Source organism: Lepidothrix coronata, unplaced genomic scaffold (genome assembly GCF_001604755.1).
Source record: "Lepidothrix coronata isolate B3197 unplaced genomic scaffold, Lepidothrix_coronata-1.0 Scaffold10, whole genome shotgun sequence".
In the NCBI taxonomy this organism is placed as follows: domain Eukaryota; kingdom Metazoa; phylum Chordata; class Aves; order Passeriformes; family Pipridae; genus Lepidothrix; species Lepidothrix coronata.
In genome coordinates, this window is record NW_016690190.1 from 5,936,961 (window position 1) to 5,950,062 (window position 13,102).

At 46.6% G+C, this 13,102-nt stretch overlaps 1 protein-coding gene across 1 annotated transcript in view; it reads right to left on the reverse strand.

The window, feature by feature from the left end:
* ETFBKMT (electron transfer flavoprotein beta subunit lysine methyltransferase) overlaps positions 1 to 347 on the reverse strand; it is a 10,762-nt gene extending 10,415 nt beyond the window's left edge. Inside the window, exon 1 of the mRNA XM_017804742.1 lies at positions 223 to 347. The gene's annotated coding sequence lies outside the window, so the exon portion shown is untranslated. The remainder of the gene's footprint in view (positions 1 to 222) is intronic.
* Between the last annotated feature and the right edge of the window lie 12,755 nt (positions 348 to 13,102).

Here is a 13,102-nt window from a genome sequence, read left to right on the forward strand (position 1 = left end):
AAAGGGGACAAAACCGAGCGAAACCTACGAGAAAAACCCCACCTTCGAAAAAAACCCCAACAAACAAACCAAAAAACAAACACACATACAAAAACCAAAACCAAACACCAATTATTATGCAATTTAAGCTTTTTTTTTTTTTTCCCAAGGCAGCAAGTGCCTTCCAAAGCCCAACCGCACCGACACTCCCACCCCCTTCCCACGGGGGTAAGCCAGACCTACCCGGGGCCGAAGGCCGCCCGGTTCAGCGAGGGGGGCAAACCGGGGCCGCCCCGCCGCCATCCCCGCACCCCCCGTGCCGGGCTCCCCTCTGCGGGGGGCACGGGCAGCTCCCGGCTGGAGCGGTGGGAAGGCCGGGACCTCCGCCGAGCCCGTCCGTGCTGGGCCGCACCGCCCCCAGCGGGGCGGGCCCGGCGCCGGCAGCACCGGCCCACACGTACCTGCTGCCGCCGCCGCTCCGCCACCGCCCCCGGGGCCGGGCCGGGGAGGGCCCCGCTCCCGCCCGCCCTTAAAGCGGCAGCGTCGCCCTCGAGGGCTCCGCTGGTGCCCGGCGGTGGTTCTCCTTCCCGTCCTGCAGCGCCTGCCCCGCTCTGAACCCACTCTGCTGCCCGGTCGGCGCCGTGCGCTTGCTGCGCTCCTGCTTCGTTTAGAACGCCTTTCTGAAAGGCTTGCGCTAGTGTGAATCATAGAATCAGGTGGGTTGGAAGGGACCTCCGAGATCATCAAGTCCAACCCTTGATCCACTACCGCTGCGGTTGCTAGACCATGGCGCTAAGTGCCACATCCAGTCTCTTCTTAAAAAGCTCCAGGGACGGAGAATCCACAACTTCCCTGGGCAGCCCATTCCAATTGCTGATTACCCTCTCTGTAAAGAAATTCTAATATCTAACCTAAACCTCCCCTGGCACAACTTAAGACCATGCCCTCTTGACTTGCTGACTTGGGGGAAAAGAGACCAATCCCCACCCAGCTACAACCTTTCAGGTAGCTGTAGAGTCAAACTAGCTCTGTGTTTAAAAATGTGTATAAAAATCCACTCAGGAAAGGGAGTGATAACACATGTCTGGATTTGACAGCAGGGAAAATGATGTGGGTTTCTTTTCCCCTTTGCACGTCAGGTCAAGGCCGCTGTCAATCCAGTGTGGCTCAGCCAGAGCTCTCCAGCCTCTCTGAGGCAGCAACAGCTACTGCGGGCACTGGCCACCGAAAGAGCATCCAGTGCCGATTCTGCTACTCAGACAAGCTGGACCTTTTGTTTACCCCTCTGCATGTTCCTTTTCCACGTGCTCCATCCGTTCCGTTCATATTTCTGCTGCTCTACAGATCCCTTCACTTCCCTCCACCCCAGACCCTCTCCAGTGTGGACAGGAGGGAGGGGTCTTCCTTTACAGCACCATGCTGCTGCTGTCCCTCAGGAGGGCACAGCTCTGTGGCAGGTAAGGGCCCAACAGCCTACAAACAGTGGTGTTTCCTCTGAGGCCTCAAAGTGGCCAGATTTTCACGTGGCAGTGGCTGCGACTCACTGGTGCCTGGACAAGGAACCAAACCCACCTGCATCCCTCCCATTGCCAGCTGCTGACCATCACAGAGGGATCCACCCAGACAAGGGCTCACCTTCCTCCCAGGTGGGCTCGGTGCCAGAGCCAAGCCCAAGCCCCTCCTGAGGGTGCAGTAAGGCCAGGCTGGGGCTGGAGGTGGTTCTTGGGATCCCTGCTCGCTGGCCGTTTGCTGTCCTTCCTGCAACAGCCGGTTTTGTTACATTGACTAATTGGCTCCATCCAAGGAGTATCACAACAACTCAGTAGGAGTCACACCTGTGACTCTCCAACAGCTCCCACTGACTCTCTGCCCCATCTCCTGTCCCATCTACCAGGATTTAGGAAATACAAGCAGCTTCTGACAACAAGAGTGACAAATGTGTGTTTCTCTAGTTTCCCTATGGGACAAAGCGTCTCAAATTTCTCAGGCTGCGTTTTGAAAAGGCTCTTGTGCATTGCCCGAGGCGATGATTCTGCAGCACTTAGGATGCCAGGGTTTTAAACTTGGCGATTTCTCAGCCCAGGCCTGGGTCTGCCCAAATCTCTGAGGTTACGAGGCCATCTAGTGACCTGTTGGTTTGTTGCAATTAAAAGGTGCTCTCCAAGGTGGGAAAGCTGCTTCTAAACCAGGACCTGTTCTTTAAACGAGGGTAATCCGCAGTCTCCCACGAGAAGGTGACCCCTCCAAGTTGGGCTGCACAGTGTCTGAGACCCAGACAGAAGCTGGTGTCCACCTGCCACATGAAGGAGCCTGAAATCCACAGGTATGTTAAGCTACAGGGATACTTGCATGCCTTTTAGTCTTGGGAAGCAGGACTCACACTCGGTGTTTTTAGAAATGATCCCTCAAATTGTATAAAGGTGTGGACTTTTGTGTTTTAAGCTCAGGAAGGGCATTATTTCTTGGAGCCCTTAGGGAAACTGAATTTTCAAAGGTCTTTCAGCAGCTCTTGCTGGTCCTCTCCAAGGAGGGAGACATTGAAAACAGTTATAATACCTAAAATTGTGCATAAAATGTACAGTTTGTGCCCTCTAGACATTCACCACCATGCAAGGAATAAAAAACTCGGTAATATAACAGGAAAATCATTATCAACATCAGCTCAGGATGCCATGTAAGATGCAGTACCAGCTTTAAGCATGCTGACAGATGAAGATACACCTCTACCTTGGACATTTTATCTTATGCCTGAGAATATTCTCAGAGAAATATAACAGGAAAGCTTTTTCACTTGGATCTCCAGCCTCTTTGATTACTATTTTAACAAATATATTCTCAGGTCTGTTTTTTTTAAGCTCCTCATATATGATTTTACTCAGTAGCTATGGGGGCCTCAGTGAGGTCACTGCTGTCTAACACAGACCAGCATCGCACTGAGGCAGGTAAGAAGGATATAATCATAGAATCATGGAATGGTTTGAGTTGGAAAGGATCTTAAAGATCTCTAGTTCAAACCTTCAAACCCTGGCTGTTCCCAGATGAGGGATTGCTTAGGTGAAAAAAAGAGAGGTGAAGTCCTTGCTTCCCATTAACACTGGCTGGAATGTTAAAACCAGAAATCCAGTATTTCTTATTTAACTACAAATAATTAGTTATGATTGTATAGATTTCTAGCATGGCATAAGAAAGCTCTGATACCAGTGATAGCTGCCATCCCTCTTGTGAAAGTCTAGGGGAACCACTTAGACTTTCAGAACATGCTTTGTGCTGATTACTTCAGCAAAGTCTGTCCCCCGTGAGAAAAAAAGTTTAATTTCCAAAGGCTTTTTGCTTTAGATGGTGGTATCTCAAGAATTTTTGCTGCTCAAATCTATGGTATCCTGTGCAACCAACTACCATAACTGTGCTGGAATTCGCTCCGAGGACAAGGACGTCTTTGATCATAACATAACATCGATTTGGCATATCATGGAGGAGTGCAACACTTGCAAAATACAGTTATAGAGTAACACACAAGGGACTCTTGAGTGTCCAAGGGAATTAGGGGATTACTGGCTGATGATACAACTGCCTGTATCTCAGGGGAAATCTTGTTTGAGCCAATTAATAACAAAGAAATGGAGCTGCACAAGGACAGATAGAAGGGGAAGACAGAGAGGAGCTACCTGCACATTAGCAAGCCCTCAGCTCATGATTCCTCACAGATACAAAGGTTAAACTCAAAAGAAGGCAAGCCTGTGGTTCAGCACCCAGCTGTTCATTCTCTCTTTTCCAGCTGGTACAGGTGACAAGGCCAGCTGCTCCAGTTTGCTGCAGTGAAAGGACTGAAGGGAAGATGGATTAATTCGGAGCGCTGTTGATTTGTAAAAAGTATCCCAACAACTCAGTATGAATAGTCAGGGTTTTTGCACATCAGGATCAATTTGTGGTTGCCCAGAGGCTGTGGGAGCAAGTTATTATCAAAATGTAGCTGGTGCATTAGCTAGGAGCTAAGGTAAAATTGAGGCTGAGAGCTCTGGCTAGGTAAGGGAGAGACAATTCAATTATTCTGTTGTGCCTTCAGCTGGAATCCAATTTCAGAATAACAAGACATCTTTTGCAGTTGAAGAATAATATCTTAACATAACAACAATCACATATTATATGTCATGTGTCCTGAAAGCATTAGATGTTCTTTTCATAGGATTATCTTTCCCCACTGCCTTGGCAGCTGCATTACATTACGAGCAGGAAAGAGCAGCAGCAGGCAGAGATGAAGGCATCAAGTACCTTCTAGCAGCGGTAGATACAAGATAGGGGAATTTGTGATGTGCAACTGTTCTTCAAAGTGGAGGTGGGGTGAGGAAATGAGGAGAAGTTGTATTAATCTGACCTTTGTGCCACTGCAGATTCAGTTTTTCTCCGTGAGAGGTCCCTGTGAGAGCCTTGATGGTGAGACTGGGATGTTGAAACTCTTATCTCTGAGCTCATTCTTGATTTTGCCTTTTGTCCATGTGTGTGATTAAAGTATGCTTGGCTTTAGCTGACTGCTTGTGTTCATGCATGGTCAGACATGAGAGTATTTTTACAGCATGAATGAAGACTGGAAAGATGCACAGTCAGATGGTTTGTGCTTCTCTTTGGTGTATTGTTTGGACACTTGTTTTGCTGTTAAAACTACAGAGTATGTCTTTTCAAGCCCTATTTTTGAACCATTGAAGTCTCCTTGAGCTGGTGGGACTTTGGCTCTCATATATCTCTTCAGTAATGATCCTTGAGCTCCTGAGGTCACAGCAATATCTTGTGACAATCATCCAGCACGACTGAACCTTGCCATGGGGTAAAAATTAGGCAGAAGCAGTCCAGCCTGATGAACTTATGTGTTGTTAACGAATGTGTCCAGAGTTGTGTCCTGTAAAAACATCAGGTGCTCTGATAGTTTTATTTGCACAGCAAAAAGATTGCAGCACAGGCAGCAACTAAGAGGAAGCAGCCACCAGTTTGCCCAGCCACTTCTGATGACACAACTACTTGTAGTAGTACACTGAAAGAGGTGGTGGACAGTTTACAGTGGGCTTTATTTGTAGCTCACTTTGGTTTTCCACAAACTGAACTATTCATGTCATAATTTTTATACTGTTATGTTGCTGCTGTGGTCATCTGTAATAACTTTCTGTTAATAACATGCCAGTGTCTTATCCTGGGAGGGCAGGGATCTGGGTCACAGCAGTCTGCAGGAAGCTTTTGGGTATCTGCAAGTCTGGGCCAGCTCTGGAGCTAGCCCAAGGTGAGGGAAGATTTATTTACAGGAAGGACTGTAGACAGAGCTGAACAATCGCATCAGAGCATTCATTTGGTTGGGATTTTTTTTTTCTCATTGTTTTAGGGGTTTTTTCTTTGTTTTCCTGCAAAGCCCTTAAAGAGGAAGATGATGGAAGCTGAGTGAATATGGACAGCCAGGGAAAGAGGCTGCTTAAGCACCATGGAGCATCTCCATCTGGTCTCTGGATAACCTGTAGCTACCTAAGTTTTCCTGAATGAAACAAAGACATTCTCCATGTCCTCATCCCTCCTGATTTCCTATGTCAGTAAAACTCATCCCATCTGCCTTCCCTGTGGCTTTATCCCACATTCCCTCCATATGTGGTATACCAAGGGCAATATGCAAGTCCCATGACTTCAGTGTATTTATGCATCCTTGACTTTTCCCAGACAGGCAGAAACAAAGTCAAATGCCAGAGCTAAGCCAACAGTTAGTCTGGAACATGAGATCATGGCCACCAGCTGGGGCCCTAATGCAAGCAATGCTTCCTAAGCTTAGCTCTCTTTGTTACCAGGTAGGCTGGATTCACTACCGTGTTTAAACCTCTTAACTCTTCTTCAACTAATTCTTCTTCTGTCTAATTTATTTTCTTTTCTCTAAGCAGAGCAATTGCTTTGGCTTGCTCCAGAAACAAACCCTGAAGCCATAGTACCTCTGGTCATCTGATTTTAAGGATCGTGCTAACAGCCACTGGTGCCAGGGAGAAGGTAAGCAAATCAAGTTTACAAGGAGCTGCATCAGTTCACTGGCAGCTGGTTAGTTTTGCAATTCAAATTTTCTAGTTTTCCACTGGTGTTCAGAGCTGGCACCAGCAGAACTCTTCCTTTTACCTTTGACATGGTAGTCTGCCAAACATTTGGACCTGGGGACAGAGGAAACAATGGAGATCTGAGACAGACAAGATAGGCAGGTGGTGCTTACTCTCCAGAGCATCTAGAGGAAGCTGTTTGCCAAGGATCTGACACAATATGCCTCCTCTTTTGGCTGATGTTTGCTGTTGCGTTTTGGGAGGATTTCAGGGTCCTCAAGCAACCTCTTTGTGAGTCAGGGTCATGCTAAGTCAGGAAATTTGCTCTTACTATTTTGCACTAATGTCCAGGGGACACAGAAAACAAGTGATACCACTACAAGGATGCCTAAAGGAATAGAAACACAACTTGCCCACAGCACCAGTCAGCTCCCACTCATGATGAACAGAGTGACTGAAATTCAATGTGACCAAGGACAGAATAGCTGTTATTTATGCACATGGAGGCATGGGAAAGTCACAAGGGGCTGAAAAAACTCAGTCTTTGAAACTTTCCTCAGTTCTCAGTGGTATCGGACAAAATGTTAGTTCCACGGGCTTTCCCATCCATACTTATGTAGCATATCCTCTAAAAAGGGGTGTTGGCATACCTCTCCTTTAGGATACAGGTGACTCTGTCACTTGTATTAATAGGTTTCAAACACACATGTGCCCAGATGAATAGTTGGGGTCAATGATTTTGAAGGTCTTTTGCAACTTAAATGATTCTATGGGGTTTGTTTGCAGAACAATTTAAGCTGACAGTAGCCCATATATAATGTCTGGGTGTATTTCAAGCTTCTTCTCCAAGCTTGGTGCATTGGCAGTGAACTGCAATTTCCTTCACTGCAGCAGAGGACATGGTGCAGTGACACCCAAATGGCTTGTTGGGAGTGGGCTTGCTTCCAGCTGGATCTGCTACCTGCAGGGCTTGGCAGGTTGTACACAGAGCTGCTTGGATGCCTCCTTGTCACAGCCCCAGGGCTCCCAATGGCAAAGGTAGCCTGAGAACCCCCAACTTTGTACTGTGTGATGTCACTTCTTGAGTTTTATCAGCTGAGGTGTCCAGCTTCGTGCCAGCGGCTGCATCTAGCTGGAGTGGAAGCAGCAGTGTCACTGTGACCCTGCAGCATAGCTCCTCAGCTGTGGCATTGTGACCTGGTGTTGGAGGAGCCAGGAGTACCTGGAGGTAGACTAATCCTCAGTCTGAATAAATGGCCCAAGAAAAACAGAGCAGACAGGCTCTGTCATCTTCCAGACAGGAAAGTAAGCACTTCCACCGCTGAAATCCGCACATCTCAGCTGTATGTGCTGAGTATCAGGGCCCTGAGGGCACTAATGGGTCTTACTGGCCCTGGCTACCCCCCAGGCCTCCCCACACTTTGCCCACAGCACAGGACAGTATTTCAGCACCCCTGGGGCTGCCGGTCCCTGCTCCAGCAATGTCACTGCAGGCCTGGTCTCTATCTCCCCACAGTCCTGCCCTGCCCATTCATGGACCTCCACCAAGCCATCCTCCTCCTCCTGACTATCCCAAGGCTGTGTTTCTAGGCTGGTTCCCCTCACTGTCACCCATGGGCTGACATCAGAGTCAGAGCAGCCAGACACACTGTCAGTGCCTGGCACTAAAGACTACTACTGATCTCTTGCCTTCATCCCTGCCTGGTAGTGTTGAGTGCTAGGAAGCCAGTGGCTCTGATTTAGCTGGGAAAATACTTTTTTTTATTGGGTTATCCCAGTAATAGCTGAATTTCAGCCTGGAGGGAGGTGTTGGAATAGCCCATTGCCACATTAGACAGTGTCAAATGCTCCCACCCCCCAAAGGATGTGCTTGATGGGAACTGCTGGAATTGCTCAGCATGGATCCGGGCTTAAATAAGTTGTGACTATTGCTTTGCAAGGAAGTCACTAAGAAACACGATCCTCAAGGAGAAGCAAACTGCTTTGATCTCTGTCCTGGGTGAGCTCCTCTGTGTGAGTTCAGAGCTGATTTCCAGCAGAGCAACAGCACAGTCAGCCAACACAGGAAGGTTACAGTCCCACTGTTGTCAGTAGTAAGTCTCTTAAGCAGCAAGTACTTCAAGGCAATGTGCTGTTTTCGGGCATGAGGAATAAGTGACAGAGAGATATGGCTGAACCTACAGACATAAATGTTTAGATTACTAGTAGGGAAATTAAAACAGACCCTTTAGTACTTTGATGAGCAAGAACTGATTCTAGATTCGTAATATAACATCACTGCAATGATACGAGGAGCAGAGTATGCAGCAAAGCAGCAGTCCTTGCTAAATGACCTAACAAGTCATAGTGCATATTCATTGCAGGAAACATGTTTCATCCGTCCTTGATTGCATTGGCTATGGATTTGGTGGATTTAGATTTCTTTAGCATGCCCTTGGGCTTTCAAGTGTGCTAGGATGCATTGTAATGTAGATGCAGGGTGTCTGGCACTTCTTACTGAATAAGGCTTCAAAGGGAAGTTGAAATCAGACTCTAATTACATTTGTACAGAGGCCAAAGGCATTTTGAGGAAGAGATTACCTGCTGTTCATGGACAGATTTTGTCCAGAGTGCATGGTAAAATTGTGGGGTTGGTTCACACTCCCACTGGTATTGGCAGACGTGGGACTACCTGATTTTTGGAAGCTGAGATAAAAGGAAAGCCATATTTGTGAGTAGGCTTTGAACACAATGTCATAACTCAGGTACATGTGACAGCACGAATACATCTTCTCTGGAAGCTTTCCCAGTGCCAGAGACCATCTGACTGGAAGCACAGACCACTGACACAGCTGTGCCTGAACCCCTGCCACTGCAGACAATATTGCTGTGGGCATGTGGTCCAAGCAGCTCACTAGGATGTGCCTTTGAAGCTCTAGTGCTTTAAAAAGAAGGCCACAGCCCTTTCCACATGCTTTACACAGGCAGGTACGTTATATTGCAAGACTCTTCTACCTTCTTGGATTTTTCCCAAGCAGACTTCAGTGCTGGGGTCCCGGAGCACTGAAAACAGAGGAATTGGAGTTTAGAGGCAGGGAAACAAACACCTTCAGCAGACAGCAAAAATTATTTCAGAAAGAAGAGCAGCAGTTTGCTGTCCTCACTGAATATTCACCTCATCCCAGGCCCGGTGTGAAAGGCATCTGTCAGCAGACGATGGTGTTGGGACGCGAGGGCCGGAAGGACTCGGCGTCAGAGCTGCTGCCCGTGTAGAGGTGCATCTGCCTCCTGGTGCAACGCCATCGGGCTGGCTGGGGGAACAATAGAGCTTTGTGCCTGGCAGATGTTCAGGCAGAGAAGAGGCAGTATTTGCTTTCTTTTCCTGAGGGCAGTTGAAGCACAGGGGAGTGCACTGACCTGATTTCCAAAAGGGTGGCTGGTGCTTCTGCAAAGTCAGGTTAGGAGCAATTTGGCCAAGGTCATGCAGCAAACGATGCTGTCAGAGATGGATGCAAATCTCTGTGTGGGTGCTTTAGCTTGATGGTCCCAGCACAACACCTCCATTAATGCATGACATGCTAGTGATTTATCCAAGCACCATACTTTGCTGATTAGGTTTTATCTCAGTAGCAGTGGGAACAGTATGTGTGTCTTCTACATCCAAAGAGCAGAAAGTGTACCTTACTCTGAGTAAAATATGGTCTTTGACCTCAGTCTTGGCACTGAATCATACAAAAGGTAATGGTTGCACAGGATCCTTCTCCTGACTTCACAGGAGGAGGGGGAGGATTGCAGGAAGCCCTCACCTAATCAGTTGCTCAGCAAGGAGGTTCATCTTGCAAACTCGGTATAGAATCACAGGAAGAAGTGGAGTGAAATGACAGGAGTTACCACAGATGTTTGCCATACTGTGCCATTGAACACATGAAGAGGAAAAGGCAGGGTGGCAAAGGACACACACCTCCAGAAAGCAGACATGGCAACAGCAGGATTTCCTAGGAGTCATTTTATGGTGGTGTTCAAAGTCTGTGTGCCCTGTCTGTCTGAGGTGTTGTTGCTACTTCTCCCTTCCAAGACGTTGAGAAAGCTGATTGAGTCTGAAGGGAGGTTTGAAAGGCCACAGATGAGGTCAGATCTGAAGTGGAGACACCTCCTCAGCAGATGGATAAGCTGCATGCTGTGAAGTCTGGTTTGCAGCACAACAATGATGTGAATGAAAATGAGCAATGTAGTTCCATCCCTGCCTATGTTTTGGGATCTGTTTTCTGATGGTGCATTGGGTGCACTCAGGAGAGGCAGACAAGGCTACAGACTTGTTTGTGAAGCAAGCAGCAGGGACATAGGGTCAGTCCCAGGAGGGAGGAGGGAAGAAAGTGTAGTAGACTATTGAATAATTTCAGTTGGCTCATGAAACCTCTCCCCCAAGGATTCTCCTGGGGAGCAGATAGGAGTGGAATGCATCTGTATGTGTTTGCAATGCAAGGGCATTTGTACAATGAATGTATGTAAAATTAAGAAAACACAATGGGCTACAGTAGGGAATTAGAGATTTAAAAACTTTGAATTATGAATCACCAAAGCTTCAGAGGTCCTATGGCTGAGATGCCAGAAAGTAGTCATCTTTTACTTTGTTAACTATAAGTTTGCTGTATGAATAATAATTACACAATGTGACAGAGGAAGGCCACGTGCTTTTATTCCAGCTCAATTTTTATAGATATGAGGCCAGTATAAAAGATGAGCTACTTGCTTTAATGGTATTATAATTTGATTAAATATTAGAATATGTGCCTGCAGTATCTTCTTTCTAAGCAACAATGAACTGAGCTGGAGGAAATGTTCTTCACTTTATGCCCTATGGCTCGTGATCTGGTTTATTTGGTTTTAGACCCTAAGGCAGCCAATACCTTTTCCATGTTTTAAGTAGTCTTCTTGTATAAGCTCAGAGAAGGACAATTGCTTTCTCTATGAACCTCTCTATAAAATCTTCTGCTGTTGTTGTTTTTCCAACTTCTGCTATAGGCTTTTCTGCACTTTGTGCCAGCACAACTTAAATTTTGGTCTTACAGTCTATCCTTAACCCCTCCTTACTCCCATTTCTCTGAGATGACTAATCATACCCAGCTCCTTGTGAAGTAGCTGACAGCACTGTGAACTGCTCAACTGAAAGTCAGCCAAAAGTCAAAATGTTCTGAGCATTACAAACATTTATATTGCATCTTAGTGGTTTTCCTTCCTTCCACCTTACAGGATCTCATGACCCCATAGATACTAGAGCAAAACAAGAGAGGCTTTCAATGGAAAAAATCGATGTGTCTTGGCAGCTCATGAAAGATCTTCTACAGGGAGTTGTAGAGCTGCGTGGAGGAGTGAGCAACCCATCACCAGCAGCATGATTTCCAGTTCATTGAAGAATGCTGAAGAAAATAAAAAGGGAAGCAACAGTGTCACAGCAAGGAGAGGGGACGTAACCTTTAAACAGCAGGCTTTTTTCACCTCTCTGAAGCACTGAGCATTGGCTTCCTTGCAGAAGTAGGACAAAGACCTTGACGGGCATGTAGTCTGATTTTTTATGGCAGATCTTAAAGGCAGGGGGGCCTGACAGGCTTGTTAGCATTTGACCCAATTTAAACTACACAGGTTCTGAGGAACAAAGACTCACTGAGAGGTTAAGGAGAGGGAAACCTGAACCAAATTGACATTGAGAGAGAGAGGTGCCGTTGCATTCTGTTTGCACACCTGATGTGGGAAAACTTCATGGCACAACAGAACTTGGGTGGGCACAAGGCGTTCCTGGGTGCTGCATGCAACACAACTCAGCCACCTCTGCTCTGCTGGGCAGGCTCACTCCAGCCAAAGCAGACACCTCTGCTACTTTTCCTGGGAGCAGTTGTTTAAACCCAGATGCAAGGGGGAAGTGGCTTACGATGGGCTTGGTTGGGTTTCTGTCCACTTTGTGGTGACATGGGTGTATCTGGAAAGTGAAAGAAGACAAATGAAAAAACAGCTGTAAATGGGTATCCAGTTCACCTCCTGGAATGAAGGAAAGTATTGGCATTGGGCAGGAAGAAATGTAACGTGATGTAACTAAAATCCTGCAGTTGAGCTTGGAAAAGTTTTATTATAATTGCAGTTGCTGTCCAGTGAGTTAACTTTCAAGCCTAATTTCCCTGCTAAAATCTAAAAAAAGCCACCGATTCCTTGGGATAAGAGCCAGGATGAAGGGAAAAAACCCCATGAGAGGGAAGAAGAGCTACTGAAAGGCAGCATGTAGTATCTAAAGCTAGATCAGCTTGGAGGGAAAGATTGGAACAAGTTAGATGGAAGGGTTTAGATGAAAAAAATCCAGGGACATAAGACAACTTACTAGAGCCCAGGCACCACTGGGTCTGCTGGCACTGCTCAGCAGACCTGAGTGGTCTCATTAGGATGACTTTTGTGCCCAGAAGATCAGTTGTCTTAGAAGAAGAAATCACTTCCCCCCCAACATTGCCATAAGAGTGTCTGCGGGACCTGTACATAGAGGAGCGGGAGCTCAACCTCACAGTGAGTTTATTAGATTTTATACCTCCAATCCCATGTGTTGTGCTTTATCCTCTTGTTTAATGCTGTATGTACTATTGATTTTATTGAGATGCAGGTGAGTGCACAGGTGTCTGTGCACTGAACTTTATTCAAGCAAAAATACTGTCCTGTATAGAAGACACCTAAACCAAAGCAACCCAGAACTACCTGCTACTTAAGGTGAAAAGGTCAGAACCATTGTATTGAATTTTGAGTTAATCTTAGAAGCAGTCTTAACTCATACATCCTTCAGAGAGGCTGGTGAAGCCTCTGTCTCAGACTGCCTGGAGACGCCCATGCCATTGGGCCTCAGAAAAACCAGCCTACAACAACAGAACAAGACGGTACTTCTCCACAGTAAGAGCAATTGGGTTTGAGTGAGAGTCAGAGACTGACTTGTCAAGCTCTTATCATCTGACTTACAGCTGAATAAGCAAATACATACGAGTTAATAAACAAACCAAACTAAATAAAACAATGTAGCTCACGGTGCAAAGTCGAGACAATGACTTGTCTCCTGGAAAATTTCT